Below are 10,571 nucleotides of genomic sequence, written 5' to 3' on the forward strand. Positions count from 1 at the left end.
GAGTGGGACTCAAGAAATCAGCTTGCACTCTGGAGCCCCTGCGATAACTAAAGAAGTTCATTCTTGCTGACATGTGGGCAGGTTTGCCATGTGTTGCCGTAAACATGGCTGTTATTTTCTCCTTGCACTATTTCAGAAAATAGTCATTTGCTCAGATTTGGCACAGCTGCTGAAATGCTGCTGTATCAATTCTCACCGTGAAAATTCACAAAGCATTTTTTTTTTTCTATATGTCACTAGGCAGTCACCCAGAAATGTGTATTGGAAACCGGATAAAACCATCAGGATTAGGAAGGGAACTAGCCTGTCCTTAGGAAAAGAGGGCTTTTCAGAGAACCAGAACACAGGCATTTTATTAAAATTACATCAAGGTAGAGCACCTTCCTTTGAACATGTCGGCTTTTTTTTGGTAGGCTTTGATACGTGCGTTATGAGGGAAGTAGGACTCAGTTCCGGAACAGTATTTCCATTCTCTGCACAGTCATCCTCGTTGCTTAGATGCGGCTGCGGTGTAGAAGTGTGTGAGCACTAACTGGGTTATTTAATCTCAAACGCGTATCTGATTTCAGCAGCTCATTTGACTATAAGCATAATGAAGACGGCCAGTTGCTGACCTAACAGAGTGGTCTTACGGTAGAACTAAATGGTCTTTATTCCATCTTAAAGGTTGTCGGAACAGGGGTAAACCAAGAGCCTGTTGATAAATAGTCACCCCTAACGTTGAAAAACCATCACAGGAAGCCGGGAGTATACATACTCCTTGAATTTGCAAATCAGATCATTTCATCACTATTCCTTTTCTTTTGGAAGAGCAACTAGGGCTAGAGAGGGAAGGTGACTTGCCCAAAGCCAAGTAACATATTAAGACCAATCTGGTCTACAACCTGTTTCTCCTGACTCACAGGATAATGCTATTTCCATTACACTGTTCTATTTGGAAGTTCCAAAGAGGAGAATAAGGATCTGTGGGAGAGGCTGCAGGGAGACTTTCCAATGTAGCATAAGGACATTCTCCATAAGGTTTTCTAGCAGCCCATGACTGGAATGAGCTAGATTTCAAAATACAGACTTCTTTATCCGTACAAGTAGCCGGAGCGAGAATGGTTTTGACAAGGAGGATGGATGTTATTCAAGGAAATGTATTTGAATGCAAGCTTGGACTAGTTGTTTCTTTGAGGACACTTCTAGGATCCTAGGATTCTCTGCCTTATACACTAAAGTCATTGACCAAGAGAGTCAAAACTGCCAAATAATCTATTTTGTCCCAGACATTCAAATCTTCGATCTATAGTAGCTTAATTACTAATAGATGATATCCACTGGATATTAGAATAACAAATCAATGACCCCAAATACCAGTTAGACATGAAGCATCATTGTGGAAGAGACATAAGTTGCCTTCTAATTTTTAGTGTTTTCATTTTGCGTCAGCATTCCAAAAAGAATAGTCTCTGATGTTTAATTTTCTCACAAAGGAAAAAACAACTTCCTTTGTACATTGCACTGAAGATGGCACTCTAGTAACAACCTCACACCGGCAATGATAAGATGTGCTTATATTTATTATTTCAGTCCTACATTTTCAATTTTGAGGTTATTTCTTAAGCTTGGCAAATGGAATACAAAGGTTAGTTTATTGTTATATCATCTTCTCTAATTAGAGTTGGGTCTATTTTTTTATTATTTACCCTCAATTAGATAGATTTGAAAATTATTCCATAGAATTTTAATTCAGGTTATATACAACAGACTATATTAAGAATAGCAATCACAAATTATCTAAATTACAAATAAAATACTCTCAGAAATATTTATTTGAATTTCATTCCATAGAGACAAAGTTTTCTTAAAAAAAAAAAAGGAGGAAAGGAAGGTTAAAAAAAATAAAACCTTCAAACTTCAAAGGTACTAGTTAACAGTTCATTCAAAATTAGCAGTTTTGCATTTTAGAGTCCTATTTCACTTCTAAACAGTCACAGTGTTAAATGTATAAATAACCTCTGCCTAATTAATGTTGAAGTAGAAAAGACTGGAAGGAATAAAAATATTTCGTTTGATTTGTTGCTGATATGTGACAAAGCACCTTGACCCTCTGGCCTCTCCTCTCTCTTCATGTACATGCCCAATTCAAACATCCGTTTTTGTGACAGTGGCCAAGTGCTCCCCACTCCCATTAAAACTCCAATTCTGTTTCATGTTTTTCTTTCTACCTGATTCATGTTCAAACACCAAATTCACGCTGCAGCTAATTCACAAGTACATGAGTATGTTCATACTCTCAGGGGTATTTCAAGAGAGGTTATTGAGAAAGAGAGGAGGAGACCACGTTCGTTGGACAAATGGTGGCATTTCAGGCCTGTGACAAACAGTGGACTGAGGCCTCTCTTTGTAGCCTTCCGTCGTATCACGTGGTCGTATCACATGTAAAGCTCGTGTAGCTCGAACTGATTGAAACTGGCAGACTGACTTCAACCCGCTCTCCTAAAGACCCATGTCTGTCCCCTAAATGGCTTGCATTCATTTGACCTTGTTCGTACTGGAGTGGGGAGAAGGTTGGGGGGGAGAGGGAGTTAGTGGCTGCTGTCCTGTGGAAAGGACATTTAAATGAAAGACCTAAAGGGTGAGTTCAAATTAGGTGTTCAAGAGTGGGGTTGGGGCAGAGCATTTGAAACTGAGGGAGCAACAGGGGCCGAGACCCCAATGTGGGAATTAGCTCATTATGTGACGGTGGTGAGGCAGGCAGAGACTAGACCCGGGGGTACTGGGCAGAGGGCCAGAGAGCAGATACTTGAGGCTTTGTGGGCCGCCTGATCTTTGCTAGAAGGAGTCCCTCTGCTGTTGTAGCCGGAAGGAGCTGTAGACGGTAAGTAAACAAACGGGTGGGGCTGTGTTTCAATGAAAGGTCATTAAGGAAACAGGTGGTGGGGGCGGATTGGCCCGCGGGGCGACCCCCAGGCTAAATTGTGAAAGGCCTGGGAGGATTCTGACTACCAGGTGTTTGGGGAAGTAAATGAGCGTTTATAAAGTGCTGAGGTGCCGTGATTAGGTTTACCTAGGACAGACTGCTGCTTTGCTGCTTTCTTGAGGCTGTCCTATGGGGAATTAAGACTCTACAGGCCTTACCCTTAGACTGGGTTATGTGAGTCAAGGGTGACAGGGAAGCCAAGGAAGATTCTCAGAGTCCTCTGTCCTGAGCAGCTGGGTCAAAGAAAATACTTTTCTCCGAGTTGGAAATGTCTGGAAGCCTTCAAATTGTCAGGCAAAAGGGTGCCTTTGTCCAGAACAGGAGCTCTGCTGAGCAGCTTAGGCCAGAGACAGAACTGACCCTGAAGGTCACAGAAGGAGGTCACAGAATGAAAACACAAGGCCCAACACGACTGCAGCTGGTTCGAGCTTCGGTTTTCAGTGCCGTCCGGGCATCAGCGGTAGCGAAAGCACCTGAGGTGCTTGTTAAACTTAAGCCCTCAGACCCCTTCTGAACCAGAATACCTGCAGGCAGTTTTAAGCTTTCCGGGCTATTCTTCTTTTACTTTAAATTGTGAGAATCTCTGCTGTGCAAGTAAGTCAGAGGAGAAAGCACCTGCAAGAGAGAGAAATCGGGACCAGACAGCTAGAAGGAAAACCAGGAGGTTCTGGGGGACTGGGAGCAAAGAGAAGAACGTTTCGGGAAGGAGGGGGTGACCGACCGTGTCCAGTGTTGCTGAGAGACATCAGTGCCATCTCACCAGGATCATCTGGTACCAGTCGCGCTTGGACTGCCTCCAAGACAGATGTCAGAGCAGCTGTGGGACTCCATGCCCTGACAGAACATGGGATCCACAGATGGAGATGCTCTGAGAAATGAGACCAGAATCGGGACCAGAAGACTGGGTGAAGAGGTTTAGAAAAGATCAGTGCCGAGAAGACTTGAAGATTCCCGAGGAAAGGTGTATGGAAACTGCAAGGCCGGCGGCCAGGTCCCATCCAGGGCAGGAGGTCAAACTGCGTACCTGGACTCAGCCCTAGAGGGTATCAGAGGTGGGCTGTCATGGAAGGTCATGGAAGGCCCCCAGCATTTCCGAGGGGCTTTATGCCCAGTGGTGCTGCCCACCAGGGATGAGGAACAAATAGGGGAATCTTAGCCTTCCGGCTGTTTGCTGCGGGCTTTGAACTAGAGCGAATGCAGACCAGAAAATTCGGGCCCCACCCCACCTCCAGCCCCACATCAGGGCAGCATATCCTCTATAAAGTGCATTCTTTACATGCAAGTTCGTGCACTTCCACGGAGTCCCTACTCTGTGTATTCTCTGGGTTGAGTGCTGGGGGGTACGGAATAGTTGGACCACGTCCCAGCCCCATAGAGACCACAGCCTAGCAGAGGAGGCGGATGTGAACATGACCGACGAGAACCCCACACCCTCACTGCTGTAACACAAAGACAATGGGCTGCAGGAACAGGTGTCAGCCATGGGGAGCAAAGAAGGTATCCTTTGGCCTTACCTTTGGATGATGGATTGAATTTTGATAGGTGGAGAGGGAAGTCCCAGCTGAGAGCACAGTTTGTGTAAAGGCAGGGAAGGACAGGAGAGCCTGGTGTTCTCAAGGTGCTGGATGGTTCCCGAGGGTCATCTCTATCTGCTTACCTGCCACCGTTGCTCCTATTGCTTTCCCATACCTAGTTCCTTCTAGCATTGTTTACTCTTTGCCTTCTCTCTCTTGCAAAGGCTCCCCTGTCTTTATTGCAGTTACTTCTTTTCCCCCCACATGCCATAATTATTTGCCCCCAATTCTCCAATAAATGAACATAAGAATGAGCAATTCCCGCAGGCCAGGTGCTGAGGTATCTGCTTGGAAAGACGAGGGAGAACAAGACCTCCTCCTTCCTTCAAGGATGTAGCCGCTCAGTTCATTCCAGGAACTTTTCCCTTAACACAGAAGTCTGGTGTTGTTTAGGCAAAGCTCTCACTCTGTAGCGATACTACAGAATTATTCCACCCCGCACTGGCCTGTGTTTCTGGCTGTTTATCTCCAATCTGAATTAGAAAGGACTGAAGCCAAGGTGTTTTCTCAATCAGGTGCAAGAGTGTGTGCTTCTTCTAGCACAGCAAAGCCCTCGAGGGAGTCTGGAGTTCTTGTTTTTGAGACCTTGAAAGTTGGGTAGACAGTTGTGTTACTCCTACTTGTATTGGTGGGTGTACACTGCTGAGCTCAAATGAAGCTTTTGTTGCTGGGGCTTGTGTTGTTCTAATTCTTTTCAGGCATCTCAGGGATGAAAGAATTGAGCACTGCAGATGTGGAAAAACAGCTCTCAACTAGTCCAGTCCAGGCAAAGTCTCTGCACCCTCCTAGCAATTTCCACATGAGGACTTTATGTTTTCCGGTTCACCCTCGCAGCTACTTTTAGGTGATAGGGAGGGTGTCGTTTCTTTTCTCTCTTTGCCTCCCTTTCCTGTTTTTTCTCTTTCTCTATAAGAAAGAGTCCGTTTTCATTTTCTTTTGTGTGTGTGTCTGCTCTGCGTTTGAGGAAGGAGGGTCTTGGTGAGCTGCTACCTTTCTGTGAACAGAGCTCATACTTGGAGTGTGGCTCTGTTCATCTTAGAAATAAAGCAACAGGCTGGATGGTCTAGTCAGTTGCACTTCAGTCTCAATAACTAGAACCCTGTGGATGAAATATTAGTGAAGAGAAGGAGCCTATTCGCTCGAACTTGAAACTGAGTTTCCATTTTGGCCTCTATAGTACCAAAATAAAACTGGCCCCCCAAAAAGAAGACCCAAACCATTCTTGTTAAGGAAAATCACTACCCCACCATTCTTCCCATGGTGCTTCTGTTCCTAGGGTTGATTGTGTCCCATGGGAAGTGGATTTAGGGAGGTGGCATCCCTACAGACGATTCCCTACTCTAGGTCTTCCTTCCTTCCTTCTTTCCTTCCTTCCTCCCTCCCTCTCTTTTTTTCTTTCTTTCTTTCATTTATTCTTTCTTTTCCTTTCTCTCTTTTTCTCTCTCTGTCTTTATGTTGGAGGAAGGAGAAATAATTGCTATATTCTTTATCATGTGACTTTGAAAAGAGTTGCTTCAATGTGAAAAAGTGTCCCATCATTTGTCATGTTATGGTCAGCCATGCCTGTCCTCCCTTCTTAACTTCCTTGTAGATGTACACTTTCCTGCCACTAATGGCAACACTCAAAATTATTTTATAGTCATGATGATCTCCTATGTAGCAGCCCAGGGTAGGGCCGCAGACTTCAGAGCAGGTAGAGAGATGAAATCCAATAGCATTTTCCAGCCTTGAATATCATTACCCACTTGCACAGCAAAAAATGAGACATTTCACAGGGCACTGAATTTAGATTTTCCTCACAGAGGAAACGTCAGAAAAGAGGAGCAAAATTAATTTGGAAAGAGACTGACTATAAATGAATTGAATTAAACAGAGTCAAAGGACTCCTCATCCTTTCCTGAGTTGTGTTTTCATTCAAAAAATGGAACTGGACTTTTTCTCCTCTCACCTTCCACACTTCTGCCCTCTAATTCCATATAAATACACTAAAGAATGCTTCAGGCTTTTCTTTGTGACCTAATATGTTCAGACACATTGCTTGTTTGTTTCAGCTTTCTTTAAGGTTTCACTATTGAACCCATACAGTCTGGCTCCAGTCATCTGCCCAACAGACATGTCCCCGAATGTGGGCCTAGAAGATAGAACACTCGAAAGGTCAAGAGTGGCTAATGCTTTTCTCCATCTGGTGATGTATCCGTTTTTTGTTTTTTTCTTCTTGCTGTCTCTCCATAGGAGTGCTGCTGAAAAAACAAGTGATTAAGTACACTAAACTGTCAAGTTCAAGGGAATTCCAGCATATCAAAGAGGCTAATAAGTTCTTGGCAAGTTCCCATGCCTGAGCAAAATAAACAATTTTATCAGCACTGGCGGTTCAAGGTGGAAAAAAATATCACCAAATGTAGAAAAGTCTGATCTGTTGGGATACTCTACAAAACATATATAGCTCTGGCACCAAGGATTCTAGAAACTACAACAATTAAAACAGTATGGCACTGGCATAAAGATAGATACTGTTTTAATTGTTGTAGCTTTGAAATATATTTTGAAGTAAGGAATTGTGATGCTTCCAGCTTTGTTCTCCTTTCTCGAGATTGTTTTGGCATTTGGGGTCCTTTGTGCTGTATGAATTTTAGGATTGGTTTTTCTATTTCTGTAGAAAATACCACTGAGATTTTGACAGGGATTGCATTAAATTCATAGATTGCTTTGAGTAGTATGGACAATTTTAAAATATTAATTCTTCCGATTGAACACAAGATAGCTCTCCATCTTCTTGTGTGTTTTTAAATTTGTTTCATCAGTGTTTTGTCATTTCCAGCATACAAGTCTTTTTATCTTCTTGACTAAATTTACTCCTGAGTATTTTATTCCTTTTGACGCTATTACGGATGGGATTATTTTCCTAATTTCCTTTTCGTATAGTTCATCATTAATATATAGAAATGTGGATTTTTGTATGTTGATTTTGTATCCTGCAACTTTACTGAATATGTTGATTAGTTCTAACAATTTTTTTTGGTGGAGTCTTTAGGGTTTTCTATAAATAAGATCATGTGATCTGCAAACAGAGACACTGTTCCTTCTTCCTTTCCTATTTGGATGCATTTTATTTCTTTTTAGTTGTACTGGCTAGGACTTCCAGTACTATGCCGAATGGAAGTGGCCATAGTATGAGAGGGCATACTTTCCTTGTTCCTGAGCTTCGTCAAAAAACTTCCAGCTTTTCACTATTGAATATGATATTAGCTGTGGACCTGTCATATATGGTTTTATTGTGTTGAAGTGATTTCCTTCTATTCCTACTTCATTGAGAGTTTTTGTCATGGAAGTTTGTTAAATTTAATCAGGTGCTTTTTCTACATCTGTTGAGATGATCATGTGATTTTTATCCTTCATCCCTGTTAATGTGGTTTATCACATTAATTGATTTTCATGTGTTGAGCCATCTTTGTATCCTTGGGATAAATCCCACTTGGTCACAGTGTATATGACCTTCTAACGTGCTGTTGAATTCAGTCTGATAGTATTACAAAGGAACTTGAAACAAAGTGTTTAATTTTAAAAATATACAATATTTAAAAAATCTAAAAAGATTAACAATAAAAGGCATCTGGGTGGCTCAGTCAGTTGGGTGTCTGACTCTCGGTTTCAGCTCAGGTCATGATCTCAGGGTCATGGGATCCAGCCCCACGTCATCGGGCTCAGCACTCAGTGGGAAATCTGCTGGAGGTTCTCTCTCTCCCTCTGTCCCTCCCCCACTTGAGCACACACATGCATTCTCTCTCTCTCAAATAAATAAATAAATCTTTAAAAATCGAGAGAGATTAGGGATGTCTAGGTGGCTCAGTTGGTTAAGTGTCTGCCTTTAGCTCAGATCATGATGCCAGGGTCCTGGGTCCGAGGCCTGCATCAGGCTCCCTGCTCAATGGAGAGCCTGTTTCTCCCTCTCCCTCTGCATTTCTTCCCAGCTCATGTTCTCACTCTTCTTTCTTTCTCCCTCTCTGTCTCTCTCAAATAAATAAATAAATAAATAAATAAATAAATAAATAAATAAATCTATCTTTTTAAAAATAAAAAATAAATAAAAATTTTAAAAGATTAACAATGAAAATGAGGTCTCTTATCTCTGACCCACAGACTCTCTGAGGGTCAGGGATAAGAAGTCTAAGAAAGCGGAAAGAAACAGATGACAACTGTGGCTCTTACTCCTCTGTTAATTACCTTCCCGAACTCAGTGAGTCCTGTCCCCTTTTTCATTCTCAACCTCCTAATCTATCGAATGAGGGTATTAGTTTCTTTAATTTTACTCTAAAAAGCTAGTTGCTTTTATAGTTATCAATCAATGAAAAGTAATTCAGGCAACAGATAAATACAAAACAAAGCAAACTAAACCAAAGAGATGTCTAGGACCCAGAGCAACTCTTCTATTCAGAGACTCATCGCCCACACCCACCCACAGTCAACTGCTGCTAACAGTTTCTTGGATATCTTTCCTGGACTTTTTTTAGTCATATCTAGGCATATGTACATATTTTCTTTAATGTTTTCTTCCAGTGGAAGAACACAGAGGCGTCCACATAGCAAGAGGCAGAAAAGCATAAGTTTACAGCAGGGTTCTATCACATACCAGCTGTTTGAACATGGCCATGCCACTCAACCTTCTGTGTATCTCCAGTTCCTCATCTATACTATTGGGATAATACAAGAGCCTACCTCATAGTGTTTGATGTAAAAACTAAGTGAATTAATAAATAAAGGACCAGTTCCAGTCACTCAGTAAGTAATCACTAAATGGGAGTTAGTCTGCCCCTTATTTATTTCTTTGCATCTAATGTGTGTAGAGCATCTTGTGCCATCAACAGCTTCCTTATCTACCACCATTCTTTTTCATGCCCTTAACATTATTTGAACCAAAATTTATATAACCAGTCATCTGTTGATGAACTTTGAGGTAGTTTCCAGGTTTTTGCTGTTAAAAACATTACTGCAGGGAAATTCTTCACACATACTACATTTGCACACACATGTGAATGTATCGTTAGGATAATTTTTGAGAAGAGGAATTGCTAGGTTTAAGTGGATATACACTTAAAATTTATTAGGCATTACAGATCAACATCATATGAGAGTGTTTCCCCACACCAACAAAAACTTTATGAACTATTAATTTTGTCTCATATATTTACCATACCAATATGTGAAAAATAGTATCTCATTACTGTTTTAATTTGCATATCTTTAATTATGATTAAAGTTAAGCATCCTTTCCTATGTTTATAAGCTATTTATACTTCCCGTATATTAACTGCCTGTTTGTGTTCTTGACAATTGAGTGGTTTTTAAAGCTGATTATCATTTTAAAAATTATCTTAAATCAATCCTATTGTATGGAAGTTTCTAGAATTTTTATGTCAAACTAAAAAAAAAAAAAAAACCCTCCTGTCTCACCCATTTTACAGAGGAGAAAAACAAGTTTCAAATAATTTAAATTATTCACATAGTATTAGAGCTAGGTAATGACAGAGCTGGAATTTTAACACCTCCCTTTTTTCTTTCTTTTTCTTTTTCTAGTGGGAGCAGCTGCACTGCTTTTTATTTTTATTTTTTTCTTCTTTTTTGTTTATTTCTTTTGTGTTCCAGAATTCATTGTTTATGCATCATATCCAGTGCTCCATGCAATACATGCCCTCCATAATACCCACCATCAGGCTCACCCAACCCCCTACCCCCCTCTCCTCCAAAACCCTCAGTTTGTTTCTCAGAGTCCCCAGTCTCTCATGTTTGTCTCCCCCTCCAATTTCCCCCAAGACACTTCTCCTCTCCATCTCCCTGTGTCTTCTGTGTTATTCCTTATGCTCCACAAGTAAGTGAAACCGTATGATAATTGACTCTCTCTGCTTGACTTATTTCACTCAGCATAATCTCCTCCAGTCCCGTCCATGTTGCTACAAAAGTTGGGTATTCATCCTTTCTGATGGAGGCGTAGTACTCCATAGTGTATATGGACCACATCTTCCTTATCCATTCGTCCG

This window comes from Enhydra lutris, unplaced genomic scaffold, assembly GCF_002288905.1.
Source record: "Enhydra lutris kenyoni isolate GAN:26980312 unplaced genomic scaffold, ASM228890v2 scaffoldscaffold65, whole genome shotgun sequence".
Lineage (NCBI taxonomy): Eukaryota > Metazoa > Chordata > Mammalia > Carnivora > Mustelidae > Enhydra > Enhydra lutris.